We start from the raw sequence: 19,117 nt of genomic DNA, 5'->3' as shown, positions 1-19,117 counted from the left end.
ACAGGTGTTGGCTGGACCATTAACCGTAGGTTAACCTCTGTCTCTCCCTACAGGTGTTGGCTGGACCATGAGAATCTCAGGACGCCGGACCATCTAACGTCGCTCCTCCACCTGGCCAAACGCCGCCGTGGGGGTAAGTGTCTGTGTGTGTGTGTGTGTGTGTGTGTGTGTGTGTGTGTGTGTGTGTCTTGGTTGGTTGTTTGACAGATCTTGAGCCGGAGGGACATGGCCTCACACTCTAACATGACTAATGACCCTAACAAAGGAAGGGGGTTGTTGTCGGTCGTCCAGGCCCATGGCCCCCCTACGCTGGTAGAGCCACTACGAGTCCTGCCAGAGGGTGTCCCATATCTGGGGGACATGGCCCTACCCTCTGAAAGGCCTGTTGATCCTGCTGGGGGAGCCGCGGGGCGGGTGGGTGGTGATGATGACGTCCGTGTCTAGTGGGGTAGGGAGGTCCCGTGAGAGGCGTATGAGCCTTCCTGAGGGTGGCCAGGGACGTGGTTCTGCTCGTGAAAGGGCTACTGAGCCTGGTAGATGGTGTGCACGTCCAGGTGGCCATGTCCCCTGAACATGGCCCTGCCCTGATAGACCTCACCTGTAACCTACCAGAGGCACAAGGCGGCCATGTCCCCTGAGCATGGCCCTACCCTGATAGACCTCACCTAACTTCACCTACAAGAGGCACAAGGTGGCAATATCCCCTGAACATGGCCATCTTGTGCCTCTTGTAGGTTAGGCGAGGTCTATCAGGGTAGGGCCATGTCCCCTGAACATGGCCCTACCCTGATAGACCTAACCAAACCTAACCTAACCTAGAAGAGGCACAAGGTGGCCATGTCCCCAGAACATGGCCCTACTCAAACAGGGTCTGGTATACTTTCATTTCAAATTCTGTTCCATGTTATTCGCCCGTGATTGACATGGTGTGTGTGTGTGTGTGTGTGGTTGTGGCCATCATGATCTAGGTTACGAGACACTAACGTGTGATGATCCAGTTGGTTACCACACAACGTTGTTTGGTATGGGTTGATAACGTACTCTCGTGGTAGCCCAAGTGTGACCACAGCCAGAATGCATGACGTTTGCTGGACTAGAGTGTTACAGGTAACGTGTTCAGAGGATCTACGTGTTACCGTCACACCTTGCGTGACAGGGGAGGGGGGTGACGGTGGTGTAATTACCCATTCGTAATTACCTTTTTGTTCCGTGCGGAGAAGTTCTTTTTTTTTCTTTTAAATTCGTGGGGCCCCGTGTGTGTGTGTGTGTGTCTGTGTATGTGTCTGTGTATGTGTCTGTGTGTGTGTCTGTGTCTGTGTGTGTGTGTGTGTGTGTGTGTGTGTGAATCACCGTGGTAGCTGGGACACTGCTCTCTCTCTCTCTCTCTCTCTCTCTCTCTCTCTCTCTCTCTCTCTCTCTCTCTCTCTCTCTCTCTCTCTCTCTCTCTCTCTCTCTCTCTCTCTCTGGGGTGACCAGAACTGAACCCAGTATTCAGGATGTGTGGACGAACCCATGAATTGTGAAGAGGGTAAGGATTTCATTTCCCCGAACTTGACATTCGCAGGTCCTGTCTACGACTCCCAAGAAATTTCTGTTCGTTCATTTTCCACTGTGCTCCTGTGTGTGTGTGTGCAGTGTTTACTTGGCCTTTTAGGTTATTGGAATTATCACGCCAAAGTCTCTTTCATCATTTATTCCATTTTGCAGTTGAGGAGAATTCAGTCTGCGTCTCGCCTTCTAGATTTTGCTCCCGATAAGTCAAACGTTGCCCTTGTGATGGACAGTTAAGATCGCGTGCCCCCCCCCCTACGAGAACCCAGGCCATCAGTCTGTGTATGTCTGTTTGAAGCTGTAGACGTTCGAGTTTATCTATGAGTTTATTTCCCAGCTTTGGAGCCTCAGGGAATTTTAATGTCTTGCAGTGCGACCCATTATCAGTATCATTGATATATATATGTGTATGAGAAACAGAACTGGTCCCAAGACTGATTCCTGTGGCACACCACTTGTTACGTCTTACCATTCTGGCTGGGGCTTGACCGTGAGTGAAAACTCTCTGTTTACCTCCAGTCAACGGCCAGTCAGCCAGCTTGCTGTCCACTGAAGTACAACCTTATTAATACCATGTGATATCATTTTTGGTAGTCACCCTTAATGAGGAACCTTAGAAGAATGCTTTTTGAAAATCTTAGACCAGATGACGTCAACTGCTGTGCTTTCGCCACGTATACATGTATACTTGTCATACATGTTTATTAAAAGGAATTAAGTAGATGTGTCAGACTTTAGCGATTTTGTGAAAAACCATGCTGAAAGTCGTTTATTAAAAGATGGTCCTTTGAATGGTTTACAATTCTTTCTCGAGCGATGGTTTTTGATAAGGTTTCCAACTAAATAACGTTAAGCTAACTGGACGATGGTTTCCGCACAGTGACTCATTACCTCCCCCTTTTTTTTTGTTTTTTGAATATCGGTATTATACTGGCGAACTTGCATTCAGCTGGAATGTTTCTCACAGCAAGGGACGTTGTTGTCAAGAGCTATGGAGGGCTTGACTTTCTCCTCGGATAATACTCATCAGCGCTTCTGCTGTTTAATTCATCTTCATTGCTGCTGATGGTATGTCCTCAGTTTTCATGTCAGTATGTTAGAGAACGTTTCCCCCCCGTCTTCGATATTATAATACAGGTGAAAAAAAAAAATAAGTCGTTTGTTATTTTTTTTCCATGGCTTCATTGTCTTGAACCAAGTCACCGTTTTCTTTTGATTAATGGACCAGTTGTCTGGGGTAATGACTCTTGCTTCTGATATAAACTGTAAAACTCCGGAGGGTTTTCTTTTGATGTCTTCAACATTATATGCTTCATATTAACGTTGACTTGGTCTATGTATAGCTTTTATTTTCTGTCTGTGTTCAAATTTACACAACTCCCTCTTTCATGTTGGATTTTGTTCTCAGTTTTTTTTCCGAATTCCTTTCTTGAACAATAGGCACCATTGTTTGTTTTTATTTATTTCATTTCACCGTTCCACCGCCTCGGCTTCCATTTAGAAACAGACCGTCTATTACGCATTGGCACAAATTTGTTCCCTCCTGCTTTGAAAGTTTTACGGAATCTTTTCCAAGTTACGTTCGTGTCGTTTTCATTGACCATCGTTAAAAAAAATTTTCGAGTTTAAATGGGGTATTTTTTTATCCGCGAGTGTCGTGTTGACCAACATTACATAATATGCATTGCTGAAGAGCGACCTTAGAAATAGTATGCCGGTGATCACCTGTTCCAAACTTTTCTCCAACTTTGAACATTATGAACGAAATCCTCATTTGTAGGTAGAACTAAATGGAATATATTCTCGTCGCGAGGCCATGTCCCTCCAGTCATTGGATCAGGGCTTTTATCGAAGCAAATTTAGGGAGAGTCCACGACAGGAGCTACTGGAAGAGGGGATGGAGTGGGTTAAACCTCCCCATTGAGGAACTGGTATTTTAGAATCTCCCACTGTGATAGAATCTTGTTTATTACAAATGTCTGCTGACTGATCATGATTTTTTTTTGTCTGCCACTGGTGTGTGTGTGTGTGTGTGTGTGTGTGTGTGTGTGTGTGTGTGTAAAAGGGGGAAGGTGGCTTGTAAACATGTCCTACTGTTATTTTCTTACCAAGTTTATGTCTTTGATGTCTTAAGAAAAACGAATCGGGACATTTTTCAACTTTTTTTTTTTTACCACGGAACTTGAATGGGCCTTAACGAAGAGCAAGACACACCAGCGCCTACAGTGTTTCCCCGGGTCCCCTTGTTGATAAACAGTGTGTAGCCTGGTAGTGAGTACTGGGGCGGGGGTGGTCTCTCTTGTTCTGTCACATCTGACCGAGACTTGGAAATGGTCAGTTCGCGTCAGATGATAATTTCCCTCTACCGCCACCTTCTCAAACTCATAGATTTCTACTGTATGAGTAATTGAATTACGATACACCAGTTAGGCTGTTATTCAACGATGGATGTGCCTTTCAAAGTGAGTGTCCCGGTGAGAGCATCGTTTTAGGTGGAATATTTTGGTTAGAGCATCGTTTGTGGGTGGAATATTCGGGTTAGAGCATAGTTTGTTGTGGGTGGAATATTCGGGTTAGAGCATAGTTTGTTGTCTGGGTGGAATATTCGGGTTAGAGCAGTTTTTAGGTGGAATATTTTGGTTAGAGCATCGTTTGTGGGTGGAATATTCGGGTTAGAGCATTGTTTTTAGGTGGAATACTCGGGTTAGAGCATAGTTTGTTGTGGGTGGAATACTCGGGTTAGAGCATAGTTTGTTGTGGGTAGAATATTCGGGTTAGAGCATAGTTTGTTGTGGGTGGAATATTCGGGTTAGAGCATTGTTTTTAGGTGGAATATTCGGGTTAGAGCATAGTTTGTTGTGGGTGGAATATTCGGGTTAGAGCATAGTTTGTTGTGGGTGGAATACTCGGGTTAGAGCATAGTTTGTTGTGGGTGGAATATTCGGGTTAGAGCATAGTTTGTTGTGGGTGGAATATTCGGGTTAGAGCATTGTTTGTAGGTGGAATATTCGGGTTAGAGCATAGTTTGTTGTGGGTGGAATATTCGGGTTAGAGCATAGTTTGTTGTGGGTGGAATATTCGGGTTAGAGCATAGTTTGTTGTGGGTGGAATATTCGGGTTAGAGCATTGTTTGTAGGTGGAATATTCGGGTTAGAGCATAGTTTGTTGTGGGTGGAATATTCGGGTTAGAGCATAGTTTGTTGTGGGTAGAATATTCGGGTTAGAGCATAGCTTGTTGTGGGTGGAATATTCGGGTTAGAGCATAGTTTGTTGTGGGTGGAATATTCGGGTTAGAGCATTGTTTGTAGGTGGAATATTCGGGTTAGAGCATAGTTTGTTGTGGGTGGAATATTCGGGTTAGAGCGTCGTTGTGGGTGGAATATTCGGGTTAGAGCATAGTTGTGGTTGGAATATTTTACTTGTACGTGATGTTGGTTTGCGAGGCATGAACTCTGATATTCAGTCATGTAGCAGCAATTAACTACATCATAATGTGTCGTGTTTTATTTTTTTCTTCGTTCTTTTTTTACTGATAGCGTATCTCCAACTTTTGTGTCACTATGTTGCCGAACGTTCAGCTGTCTTATCAGTTAAAAAGAAAAAAGAAGTGGTTTAAGATTTTTACTGTGGCTCCATTGTCTCGAACCAGGCCACGGTTTTCCGTCATTGATGGACCAATTGACTGGGTAATGATTCACTTACTCATACCATAACTATAAAACACTCTACACTTTCTTCTTTTTTTGCAACTCTTTTTTTTTTTTTGGCAATACACGTTTCATACCGATGTTCACTTCGTTGTAAAAGACTTGATTTCTCAAGGTAAGTTTATATACCTTACTCCTCTTTCGTGTTGGTCATTGGTAGACGACGTCTTTATGTGCTGTGTATAGACAACAGACACTTCTTGACTTCATCGTTCCACCATTTTAGTGTCGTTTTCGAACGAGCATGGACAACAGACACTTCTTGACTTCATCGTTCCACAACATTTTGGTGTCGTTTTCGAACGAGACCGCCTTCGAAGCATGGGCACCTCTGTATGTCCCATCTTCTGCATCAAGAAGATTGGCTAAAGTTCGTCTGGGCCAGCTACGTTTAAGTCGTCTTCATTTGACCAAATGGTCCCTAGACTTGCTCGCCTCTCAAGAGAAAGTGCGAAGGCGAATCAAAAAAATAATGCAAGTCCAAGATATCGTCTTCCTGTTTGTGACTCTCATGTAGTGTTTAAAAGTTACCTCAAGAGTAGTTTTCTCGGTGATGTGTTGTACCAAACTTCTCTCCAACTTTGACATTATTAAGCAACGAGATCCTAGTGTTTGGTTGTGGCCAGGACTATATCCAATGTGTTCACCGTCTGCAGTGCTGGTATTGTACTGTCTGATGTGTTGGTTGTGAACCATCTGATGTGTTGGTTGTGAACCATCTGATGTGTTGGTTGTGAACCATCTGATGTGTTGGTTGTGAACCATCTGATGTGTTGGTTGTGAACCATCTGATGTGTTGGTTGTGAACCATCTGATGTGTTGGTTGTGAACCATCTGATGTGTTGAATGTGAACCATCTGATGTGTTGGTTGTGAACCATCTGATGTGTTGGTTGTGAACCATCTGATGTGTTGGTTGTGAACCATCTGATGTGTTGGTTGTGAACCATCTGATGTGTTGAATGTGAACCGTCTAATGTGTTGATTGTGAACCATCCCTTGCGTTAATAGTGAACCATGTTTTGTGTTGATATTTGAAGCATCTGAGGTGTTGCTAGTGAATCATCTAATATGTTGATTGTGAACCATCTGATGTGTTGATTGTGAACCATCTGATGTGTTGAATGTGAACCATCTAATGTGTTGATTGTTAACCGTCTTTTGTGCTGGCAGTGAACCATTTGATGTATTGATAGTGAACCATCTGATGTATTGATAGTGAACCATCTCTTGTGCTGGCAGTGAACCATCTCTTGTGGTGGTAGTGAACCATCTCTCGTCCTGGCAGTGAACCATCTCTTGTGCTGGCAGTGAACCATCTGATGTATTTGATAGTGACCCATCTCTCGTGCTGGCAGTGAACCATCCCTTATGCCGACAGTGAACCATCTCTTGCGTTGACAGTGAACGGCAATGAGTGAAACACGTGTCATGTCTCACTGCTGGTGGATGATCACAGGACCTCCCCAGTGCTTCCTGTGGGAGTGGTGGTAGTAGTAGCAGAAGCAGCAGCAGCAGTATCGGGAAGACGCGGCTGAGCCACTTATAGCACACACACACACACACACACACACACACACACACACACACACACACACACACACACACACGCTACGCTGGGAAGACGGAGGCAAAGTTCGCCCCCACGGCTTGTGATTGGATCAGACACTGTGGGCGTACATTGTACGGCAGCCCCGTCTTAAAAAAGGCGTATTCACGTGGCATATTTTGGATATATGTGTTTTTTTGTCTAACAACCTTGGGTGTGTATGTATGTGCCGATAAAGAGAGCATCGTAATGATAGCGTGGGGGTTGAAGGTGCGCCCATGGCTGTGGGTAGGTGGAGCGAGGCAAGTACGGAGGTAGAGTGGGTAACCATACATGGACGTAGGAGGGTGGCTGAGCCCTCGTACCGTCACCAGGGAGAGAGAGAGAGAGAGAGAGAGAGAGAGAGAGAGAGAGAGAGAGAGAGAGAGAGAGAGAGAGATTGTGACCATAACGACATTGCTTGGACACATAACAGTTGTAAGTTGGCCCTGAACACGACTGTACAACCCTTTCGGGGCGTTTGGCCTTTTATCTCGGGTCCTTTTAACGGGGTCAAGATCAAAAGGCCTGGGTCGTCGTGGCCAAGGGTCGTACCGGTCGTCGTGCTCAAAGAGTTGTACCCTTGTATTCAAGGGTCGTACCGGTCGTGGCCACGGTGTCGTGCCTCCTGTTCACGGGTCTTGCTCACGTGGAATTACGTGACACGTTGAAGGTAAGACGTGGAGCGGAAGTGGAGGACGTTGGTGGAGCCATCACGCGGGACGGTGTAGGGGGGGAAAGGTGGAGCGAGGAGGATGGAAGAACGTTAGAAAACGGTGGATCGGGGTCGGGCACCATCAGGATACACACAGCGACGCCCCTCGACGCGTCGTCGTCGTCCACGCCTGTCACCAATTATAGCCCCCTCCCCCTCATCCCAGGCGACGACCCGTGGGAGCAGAGCAGAGCAGGCCAAGCAAGGCGGGTCTGAGGGGGGACCGACCGCCCGTGTCCCCCAGACCCGCTCTCTGCCTGTACCCAGAGTGTAAACAACACGACGGACGACCCAGCCCTGGGCCAACCAACCAACCAACCAACCAACCAACTACCTAATCTCGGCCTGGCACGACCCTCTCTCTCTCTCTCTCTCTCTCTCTCTCTCTCTCTCTCTCTCTCTCTCTCTCTCTCGTGGGGGAGGAGAAGTACAGGGTGAGGGTTGGGGGAGATATAAACAAGAGGGTATCAGAATTCATTGTCGTCAATAACTGAATCATTTTTTTTTTTTGGTAGACTCTTGGTTGACTGCTGGTATGTTGTTGTTTACGATTCCGTTATCTTGTTTCTGTTTACGTAGGTAAATGATATGTTGTATTTATAAACATTGATCTTGTTGTATCTGTAACTAAATGCTGTTGTATTTATAAATATTACTCGTGTATCTATGACTATAATTGAATGCTGTTGTATTGATAATTGAATATTCATGTATTCATGAGCGAATGCTGCTAGGTTCGCGAGTGAGTAAGTGAGTGAGTTCTGCCATGTTCGCGAGTGAGTGAGTATGAGTGAATGAGTGAGTTCTGCTATGTTCGCGAGTGAGTGAGTGAGTTCTGCCATGTTCGCGAGTGAGTGAGTATGAGTGAGTAAGTTCTGCTATGTTCGCGAGTGAGTGAGTGTGAGTGAATGATTGCGTTCTGCCATGTTCGCGAGTGAGTGAGTGAGTTCTGCTATGTTCGCGAGTGAGTGACTGTGAGTGAATGATTGCGTTCTGCCATGTTCGCGAGTGAGTGAGTGAGTTCTGCTATGTTCACGAGTGAGTGACTGTGAGTGAATGATTGAGTTCTGCCATGTTCGCGAGTGAGTGAGTGAGTGAGTGAGTTCTGCAAGGTTCGCGAGTAAGTGAGTGAGTGAGTGAGTTCTGCTATGTTCGTGAGTGAGTGAGTGAGTGAGTGAGTTCTGCTATGTTCGTGAGTGCTGTTTTGATCGCCCCGCCCCGAGCCTTGTGCTTGCTGGTGGCCGTGTACAGATGTGTGGCAGGAGTCCAGCCAGGAGTCGCCCCACCCAGGGGTAGGTGATGGTTGAGGACAGACACTACGACTGTCATCATTCATGACTGATTGTGTGGCAGTAATGATCCAGATTGTGTGGTAATGTGGCAGTAATGATCCAGATTGTGTGGTAATGTGGCAGTAATGATCCAGGTTGTGTGGTAATGTGGCAGTAATGATCCAGATTGTGTGGTAATGTGGCAGTAATGATCCAGATTGTGTGGTAATGTGGCAGTAATGATCCAGATTGTGTGGTAATGTGGCAGTAATGATCCAGATTGTGTGGTAATGTGGCAGTAATGATCCAGGTTGTGTGGTATGTGGCAGTAATGATCCAGATTGTGTGGTAATGTGGCAGTAATGATCCAGATTGTGTGGTAATGTGGCAGTAATGATCCAGGTTGTGTGGTAATGTGGCAGTAATGATCCAGATTGTGTGGTAATGTGGCAGTAATGATCCAGGTTGAGGGTAATGTGGCAGTAATGATCCAGATTGTGTGGTAATGTGGCAGTAATGATCCAGGTTGAGGGTAATGTGGCAGTAATGATCCAGATTGTGTGGTAATGTGGCAGTAATGATCCAGATTGTGTGGTAATGTGGCAGTAATGATCCAGGTTGAGGGTAATGTGGCAGTAATGATCCAGATTGTGTGGTAATGTGGCAGTAATGATCCAGGTTGAGGGTAATGTGGCAGTAATGATCCAGGTTGAGGGTAATGTGACAGTAATGATCCAGATTGTGTGGTAATGTGGCAGTAATGATCCAGATTGTGTGGTAATGTGACAGTAATGATCCAGGTTGAGGGTAATGTGGCAGTAATGATCCAGATTGTGTGGTAATGTGGCAGTAATGATCCAGATTGTGTGGTAATGTGGCAGTAATGATCCAGATTGTGTGGTAATGTGGCAGTAATGATCCAGGTTGTGTGGTAATGATCCAGATTGTGTGGTAATGTGACAGTAATGATCCAGATGTGTGGTAATGATCCAGATTGTGTGGTAATGTGGCAGTAATGATCCAGATGTGTGGTAATGATCCAGGTTGTGTGGTAATGTGGCAGTAATGATCCAGATTGTGTGGTAATGTGGCAGTAATGATCCAGATTGTGTGGTAATGATCCAGGTTGTGTGGTAATGTGGCAGTAATGATCCAGATTGTGTGGTAATGTGGCAGTAATGATCCAGATTGTGTGGTAATGTGGCAGTAATGATCCAGATTGTGTGGTAATGTGGCAGTAATGATCCAGATTGTGTGGTAATGTGACAGTAATGATCCAGGTTGAGGGTAATGTGGCAGTAATGATCCAGGTTGAGGGTAATGTGGCAGTAATGATCCAGATTGTGTGGTAATGTGGCAGCAATGATCCAGGTTGTGGGTAATGTGGCAGTAATGATCCAGATTGTGTGGTAATGTGGCAGTAATGATCCAGGTTGTGTGGTAATGTGGCAGCAATGATCCAGATTGTGTGGTAATGTGGCAGTAATGATCCAGATTGTGTGGTAATGTGGCAGTAATGATCCAGGTTGTGGGTAATGTGACAGTAATGATCCAGGTTGAGGGTAATGTGGCAGTAATGATCCAGGTTGAGGGTAATGTGGCAGTAATGATCCAGGTTGAGGGTAATGTGGCAGTAATGATCCAGATTATGTGGTAATGTGGCAGTAATGATCCAGATTGTGTGGTAATGATCCAGATTGTGTGGTAATGTGGCAGTAATGATCCAGGTTGTGGGTAATGTGACAGTAATGATCCAGGTTGAGGGTAATGTGGCAGTAATGATCCAGGTTGAGGGTAATGTGGCAGTAATGATCCAGATTGTGTGGTAATGATCCAGATTGTGTGGTAATGTGGCAGTAATGATCCAGATTGTGTGGTAATGTGGCAGTAATGATCCAGATTGTGTGGTAATGTGACAGTAATGATCCAGGTTGAGGGTAATGTGGCAGTAATGATCCAGGTTGAGGGTAATGTGGCAGTAATGATCCAGATTGTGTGGTAATGTGGCAGCAATGATCCAGGTTGTGGGTAATGTGGCAGTAATGATCCAGATTGTGTGGTAATGTGGCAGTAATGATCCAGGTTGTGTGGTAATGTGGCAGCAATGATCCAGATTGTGTGGTAATGTGGCAGTAATGATCCAGATTGTGTGGTAATGTGGCAGTAATGATCCAGATTGTGTGGTAATGTGGCAGTAATGATCCAGATTGTGTGGTAATGTGGCAGTAATGATCCAGGTTGTGGGTAATGTGACAGTAATGATCCAGGTTGAGGGTAATGTGGCAGTAATGATCCAGGTTGAGGGTAATGTGGCAGTAATGATCCAGGTTGAGGGTAATGTGGCAGTAATGATCCAGATTATGTGGTAATGTGGCAGTAATGATCCAGATTGTGTGGTAATGTGGCAGTAATGATCCAGATTATGTGGTAATGTGGCAGTAATGATCCAGGTTGTGTGGTAATGTGGCAGTAATGATCCAGATTATGTGGTAATGTGGCAGTAATGATCCAGATTGTGTGGTAATGTGGCAGTAATGATCCAGATTGTGTGGTAATGTGGCAGTAATGATCCAGGTTGAGGGTAATGTGGCAGTAATGATCCAGATTGTGTGGTAATGTGGCAGTAATGATCCAGATTGTGTGGTAATGTGGCAGTAATGATCCAGATTGTGTGGTAATGTGGCAGTAATGATCCAGATTGTGTGGTAATGTGGCAGCAATGATCCAGATTGTGTGGTAATGATCCAGATTGTGTGGTAATGATCCAGATTGTGTGGTAATGTGGCAGTAATGATCCAGATTATGTGGTAATGTGACAGTAATGATCCAGATTGTGTGGTAATGTGGCAGTAATGATCCAGATTGTGTGGTAATGTGGCAGTAATGATCCAGATTATGTGGTAATGTGGCAGTAATGATCCAGATTGTGTGGTAATGTTGGCAGTAATGATCCAGATTGTGTGGTAATGTGGCAGTAATGATCCAGGTTGTGTGGTAATGTGGCCAGTAATGATCCAGATTGTGTGGTAATGTGGCGAGTAATGATCCAGATTGTGTGGTAATGTGGCAGTAATGATCCAGGTTGAGGGTAATGTGGACAGTAATGATCCAGATTGTGTGGTAATGTGGCAGTAATGATCCAGGTTGTGTGGTAATGTGGCCGAGTAATGATCCAGATGTGTGGTAATGTGGCAGCAATGATCCAGATTGTGTGGTAATGTGGTAGTAATGATCCAGATTGTGTGGTAATGTGGCAGTAATGATCCAGATTGTGTGGTAATGTGGCAGTAATGATCCAGGTTGAGGGTAATGTGGCAGTAATGATCCAGATTGTGTGGTAATGTGGCAGTAATGATCCAGGTTGAGGGTAATGTGGCAGTAATGATCCAGATTGTGTGGTAATGTGGCAGTAATGATCCAGGTTGAGGGTAATGTGACAGTAATGATCCAGATTGTGTGGTAATGTGGCCAGTAATGATCCAGATTGTGTGGTAATGTGGCAGTAATGATCCAGGTTGAGGGTAATGTGGCAGTAATGATCCAGGTTGAGGGTAATGTGGCAGTAATGATCCAGATTGTGTGGTAATGTGGCCAGTAATGATCCAGATTGTGTGGTAATGTGGCAGTAATGATCCAGGTTGAGGGTAATGTGACAGTAATGATCCAGATTGTGTGGTAATGTGGCCAGTAATGATCCAGATTGTGTGGTAATGTGGCAGTAATGATCCAGGTTGAGGGTAATGTGGCAGTAATGATCCAGATTGTGTGGTAATGTGGCAGTAATGATCCAGGTTGTGGGTAATGTGGCAGTAATGATCCAGATTGTGTGGTAATGTGGCAGTAATGATCCAGATTGTGTGGTAATGATCCAGATTGTGTGGTAATGTGGCAGTAATGATCCAGATTGTGTGGTAATGTGGCCAGTGGTTATCCCAATTCTTTAGTAATGTGTTAGTAATTATCCTTCAGTCATGTATGAGTAATTATCTTTACTAATGTGTCAGTAATTATCCTTCAGTCATGTAGTAGTAATTATCCTTTACTAACGTGTCAGTAATTATCCAGAGTCTTTGGTAACGTGATTGTGATTATGCAAATTCTCTTTCGTGACGTGTTGATAATTATCCATTTTTTTTTCTTCTCAACATATGTCAAGATCTATCCAATTTATTTTCGTTATCATGGTAGTTATTATTATGAATTATTTTGATAACGGCAAAAAATTGTGCAAGTTATCTGATAATGTGGTTGTGATAATTATGCAGACTCCTTGGTAATGCAAATTATCTGGTAATGTAGTTGTGATTATGCAGATTATGTGGTAATGTAATTGTGATTATGCAGATTATGTGGTAATGTAGTTGTGATTATGCAGAGGTTATCTGTAGGTGGAGGGTCAGGCAGGAGGTGGAGGGTCAGGGAGGAGGTGGAGGGCCAGGCAGTAGGTGGAGGGTCAGGCAGTAGGTGGAGAGTCAGGCAGTAAGTGGAGGGTCAGGCAGTAAGTGGAGGGCCAGGCAGTAGGTGGAGGGCCAGGCAGTAGGTGGAGGGCCAGGCAGTAAGTGGAGGGTCAGGCAGTAGGTGGAGGGCCAGGCAGGAGGTGGAGGGCCAGGCAGTAGGTGGAGGGTCAGGCAGTAGGTGGAGGGCCAGGCAGTAAGTGGAGGGCCAGGCAGTAGGTGGAGGGTCAGGCAGTAGGTGGAGGGCCAGGCAGTAGGTGGAGGGCCAGGCAGTAAGTGGAGGGCCAGGCAGTAGGTGGAGGGCATGGCAGTAGGTGGAGGGTCAGGCAGTAGGTGGAGGGCCAGGCAGTAGGTGGAGGGCCAGGCAGTAAGTGGAGGGCCAGGCAGTAGGTGGAGGGCCAGGCACTAGGTGGAGGGCCAGGCAGTAGGTGGAGGGCCAGGCAGTAGGTGGAGGGCCAGGCAGTAGGTGGAGGGCCAGGCAGTAAGTGGAGGGCCAGGCAGTAGGTGGCGGGTCAGGCAGTAAGTGGAGGGTCAGGCAGTAGGTGGAGGGCCAGGCAGTAGGTGGAGGGCCAGGCAGTAGGTGGAGGGCCAGGCAGTAGGTGGAGGGCCAGGCAGTAAGTGGAGGGCCAGGCAGTAAGTGGAGGGTCAGGCAGTAGGTGCAGGCCCAGGCAGTAGGTGGACGGCCAGGCAGTAGGTGGAGGGCCAGGCAGTAGGTGGAGGGCCAGGCAGTAGGTGGACGGCCAGGCAGTAGGTGGAGGGCCAGGCAGTAGGTGGACGGTCAGGCAGTAGGTGGAGGGCCAGGCAGTAAGTGGAGGGCCAGGCAGTAAGTGGAGGGCCAGGCAGTAAGTGGAGGGCCAGGCAGTAGGTGGAGAGTCAGGCAGTAGGTGGAGGGTCAGGCAGTCGGTGGAGAGCCAGGCAGTAGGTGGAGAGTCAGGCAGTAGGTGGAGGGTCAGGCAGTAGGTGGAGGGCCAGGCAGTAGGTGGAGGGCCAGGCAGTAGGTGGAGGGCCAGCCAGTAGGTGGAGGGCCAGGCAGTAAGTGGAGGGCCAGCCAGTAGGTGGAGGGTCAAGCAGTGCAAGTGGCCAGCCAGCTGGAGGGGGTCAAGTCATGGAGCGTAGTCTACCGCCCGTTTTCTATGTGATTTCTTCAGCTGTTATGAGAAGAGTTTTCTGGGGAAGGTTGATGGATGGGGTGTTGTGATGTGGTGGATTAAGTTGATGGATGGGGTGTTGTTGTGTGGTGGTGTTGATGGATAGGGTGTTACGTGTGTGTGTGTGTGTGTGGGTGTGTGTGTGTGTCTGTCTGTGTGTGTGTGTGTGGGTGTTTGTGTGTGTGTGTGTGTGTGTGTGTGTGTGTGTGTGTGTGGGTGGGTGGCTGGCTCACCTCTGTCGCCACGCCAGATGGACGCCTTTAGCCCGTAAAGCCAGGGTTGGACGACCGCACACACACACACACACCCACACGCACACACCCACACGCACACACACACACACACACACACACACACACACACACACACACACACACACACGGCAGGGAATGACGAGTACAAGAGGAGCATAAATGGTGGGATCACGTGACAGCCATTAACCCCACCAGGGTAGGAGGGGGGAAAAAAATAATATTAAGGATCCCGCCCAGTGAGAGAGAGAGAGAGAGAGAGAGAGAGAGAGAGAGAGAGAGAGAGAGAGAGAGAGAGAGAGAGAGAGTAATGGGCAACTTGATACCGGGCGAGATTTTCATATTTTTATTTATTTCTCTTTTGTGTGTATGTGAGTTGGTGTTGTTTAAACGCTTGATGAGGGGGTGGTTGATGAGGGGGTGGTTGATGAAGGGGTGGTTGATGAAGGGGTGGTTGATGAAGGGGTGGTTGATGATGAGGAGGAGGGTGTGTGTGTAAGGGTGGCAGGGGGTGGTGGATGGGGGGGGGTGAGTGATAACCCAGTTATGTTTAATAACATCTTCGTCTGGTCGCGCTACGAGGGAGGAGGAGGAGGAGCAGCGAGTCTTATGATTACAAGTGTTGTAGGTAATGAGGCGGTATTGTGGGTAATGAGGGGTTGAAGATGAGGGGTCTTGTGGGTAATGAGGGTTTAAGATAAGGGTCTTGTGGGTAATGAGGGTTTAAGATGAGGGGTCTTGTGGGTAATGAGGGTTTAAGATGAGGTGTCTTGTGGGTAATGAGGGTTTAAGATGAGGGGTCTTGTGGGTAATGAGGGTTTAAGATGAGGTGTCTTGTGGGTAATGAGGGTTTAAGATGAGGTGTCTTGTGGGTAATGAGGGTTTAAGATAAGGGTCTTGTGGGTAATGAGGGTTTAAGATGAGGTGTCTTGTGGGTAATGAGGGTTTAAGATGAGGTGTCTTGTGGGTAATGAGGGTTTAAGATGAGGTGTCTTGTGGGTAATGAGGGTTTAAGATGAGGGGTCTTGTGGGTAATGAGGGTTTAAGATGAGGGTCTTGTGGGTAATGAGGGTTTAAGATGAGGTGTCTTGTGGGTAATGAGGGTTTAAGATGAGGGTCTTGTGGGTAATGAGGGTTTAAGATGAGGGGTCTTGTGGGTAATGAGGGTTTAAGATGAGGTGTCTTGTGGGTAATGAGGGTTTAGGATGAAGGTCTTGTGGGTAATGAGGGTTTAAGATGAGGGTCTTGTGGGTAATGAGGGTTTAAGATGAGGGGTCTTGTGGGTAATGAGGGTTTAAGATGAGGGGTCTTGTGGGTAATGAGGGTTTAAGATGAGGTGTCTTGTGGGTAATGAGGGTTTAGGATGAAGGTCTTGTGGGTAATGAGGGTTTAAGATGAGGGTCTTGTGGGTAATGAGAGTTTAAGATGAGGGGTCTTGTGGGTAATGAGGCTTTAAGATGAGGGTCTTGTGGGTAATGAGGGTTTAAGATGAGGGTCTTGTGGGTAATGAGGGTTTAAGATGAGGGTCTTGTGGGTAATGAGGGTTTAAGATGAGGGTCTTGTGGGTAATGAGGGTTTAAGATGAGGTATCTTGTGGGTAATGAGGGTTTAAGATCAGGTTTTGTGGGTAATGAGGGTTTATGTGAGGGTCTTGTGGGTAATGAGGGTTTAAGATGAGGTGTCTTGTGGGTAATGAGGGTTTAAGATGAGGGGTCTTGTGGGTAATGAGGGTTTAAGATGAGGGGTCTTGTGGGTAATGAGGGTTTAAGATGAGGGTCTTGTGGGTAATGAGGGTTTAAGATGAGGGGTCTTGTGGGTAATGAGGGTTTAAGATAAGGGTCTTGTGGGTAATGAGGGTTTAAGATGAGGGGTCTTGTGGGTAATGAGGGTTTAAGATGAGGGGTCTTGTGGGTAATGAGGGTTTAAGATGAGGGGTCTTGTGGGTAATGAGGGTTTCAGAGGGACAGTGGTGGTCTTTGGGGGGAGTGTGTCGAGGTGGAGGGTCTTCACCCTGAGCAGAGGTCTTCACCCCCGTGTGTGTGTGTGTGTTGGAGCGAAGGTCTTCACCATAGTGAGGGTATTAACAGGTTAGAAAACAAAAGGGGGTTTGGCGCCCAGCTATAGCTAGCGTGATAACGTATCTCTCTTATTTCCTGTAGTGTGATAATGTATCTCTCTTATCTCCTGTAGCGTGATAATGTATCTCTCTTATCTCCTGTAGCGTGATAATGTATCTCTCTCTTATCTCCTGTAGCGTGATAACGTATCTCTCTTATCTCCTGTAGCGTGATAACGTATCTCTCTTATCTCCTGTAGCGTGATAACGTATCTCTCTTATCTCCTGTAGCGTGATAACGTATCTCTCTTATCTCCTGTAGCGTGGTAACGTATCTCTCTTATCTCCTGTAGCGTGATAAGGTATCTCTCTTATCTCCTGTAGCGTGATAAGGTATCTCTCTTATCTCCTGTAGCGTGATAAGGTATCTCTCTTATCTCCTGTAGCGTGATAAGGTATCTCTCTTATCTCCTGGGTGATGTACGCGCGCACTGCCGCCTCTCACTTGTGTGACTCTTTCCTCTTATCTCTCTTAGGAGAAATAATTGAGTGTTATGGTTGTTGTAGTTATTATATCTAGTACGGAAGTGTTATGATAGGTTAAGTGGTGAGGCTGGTCAACGTACGGACGTGTTAAATGTTAAGTGGCGAGGCTGGTCAACGCCCGGACGTGTTATAGGTTAAGTGGCGAGACTGGTCAACGCCCGGACGTGTTATAGGTTAAGTGGTGAGGCTGGTCAACGCCCGGACGTGTTATAGGTTAAGTGGTGAGGCTGGTCAACGCCCGGACGTGTTATAGGTTAAGTGGTGAGGCTGGTCGACGCCCGGACGTGTTATAGGTTAAGTGGTGAGGCTGGTCAACGCCCGGACGTGTTATAGGTTAAGTGGTGAGGCTGGTCAACGCCCGGACGTGTTATAGGTTAAGTGGTGAGGCTGGTCGACGCCCGGACGTGTTATAGGTTAAGTGGCGACCTGGTCAACGCCCGGACGTGTTATATGTTAAGTGGCGACCTGGTGCGTTTTCTGGGAATAAGCTGGAGCGGGAGCGTGGCCGTGGGTCAGGGTATTAATAGTGGTCGTTGTCTTGTGTTCGTCCTGCCTGGGGGGGGTTGGCGTAGCAAGATGTGGTGGCCTCTGTGATGCTGAGATGCCATGCCCCTGAGCACATACTGGGGGGGTGTAGGGGTTTGTCGTGGGAATGAAACCATTAGGGTGTGTGTGTGTGTGTGTGTGTGTGTGTGTGTGTGTGTGTGTGTGTGTGTGTAGGGGGGGAACACGTGACAACCGTGGGAACGTTTTCTTCTGGTACGGCCGAGGAGGAGTGAGAAGCGACGGATGCCTTGCTGTGTGTGTGTGTGTGTGTGTGTGTGTGTGTGTGTGTGTGTGTGTGTGTGTGTGCAGCAGATGTAGTGAGCGAGGGGACCCTTGGCCTCATCTAGGCCTCCCCTCCTATAGGGAGGTATATATGTATACGTAGAGAGTATATATATATATAGGTATGTTGGAAAGGATCGCAATTTTGCGCGTGATCAAGTATATTCCTGAGTCCACGGGGGAAAATAAAACACGATAAGTTCCCAAGTGCACTTTCGTGTAATAATCACATCATCAGGGGAGACACAAGAGAGAAATATAACAGTCAGTTGATATACATCGAAGAGACGTAGCTAGCACGCCATTTGGTAAGCATGCGATTGTCCAAGACGATATATATGTCTATACGTATGTGTATATATGCTATGTCGTCGTGAGGTCTATACGTAGGTATACTTAAGTGTGTCCCATGATGGGAAAGGAAGCGGGATCGTAGAATTTCCCTCCGTCTGAGGGGACGTGTCATGATCGGGGACCTTTGTGGTCCTCCCCCAGACCCCTCAAGACCCCACACCCATTTTGCGTCCGTGCATTGACCCCTCGTCTTCTAGGTCCAGCCTTGTTTTGGGGGTCGCCGGCGGTGGTGGTGGTGGTGTGGCAGGACCTCGCCATCACCATCATCATCATTATCATCATCATCATCGTCATCATCATCATCATCGTCATCGTCATCATCATTATCATCATGATCATCGTCATCATCATCGTAGTGGTGTGATGGAAGCGCGCGCACGTCAAGATGCGTTCTTCCTCTGGTTCCCGACGCTGGGGGGGTCTCTCTCTCTCTCTCTCTCTCTCTCTCTCTCTCTCTCTCTCTCTCTCTCTCTCTCTCTCTCTCTCTCCTCGTTAACATGGTTTGCGTAGCTGCTCTCGTCACCCCCAAGTCGCCAAGGGCGGGGCGGGGCGGGGCGAGGGTGGGACGGGGCGGGGCCCTTGTGAGGTGGAGGGAGGCGGCCCCTCTGCATGACACTTGCCCCTCTCTTCATTGCCGGTCATTCTCCCA

The 19,117-nt window shown here is 47.1% G+C and overlaps 1 protein-coding gene across 6 annotated transcripts in view; it reads left to right on the top strand.

Moving 5' to 3' along the window:
• The window catches only part of LOC139756091 (phosphatidylcholine:ceramide cholinephosphotransferase 2-like), a 396,755-nt gene that overhangs the window by 182,320 nt on the left and 195,318 nt on the right, over nucleotides 1–19,117 (top strand). For all 6 annotated transcript variants that reach the window (XM_071675131.1, XM_071675128.1, XM_071675129.1 and 3 more), the window contains one exon: nucleotides 54–133. The gene's annotated coding sequence lies outside the window, so the exon portion shown is untranslated. The remainder of the gene's footprint in view (nucleotides 1–53; nucleotides 134–19,117) is intronic.

Source organism: Panulirus ornatus, chromosome 20, assembly GCF_036320965.1.
Source record: "Panulirus ornatus isolate Po-2019 chromosome 20, ASM3632096v1, whole genome shotgun sequence".
NCBI lineage: Eukaryota > Metazoa > Arthropoda > Malacostraca > Decapoda > Palinuridae > Panulirus > Panulirus ornatus.
This window is presented reverse-complemented; position numbering and strand designations above follow the sequence as displayed.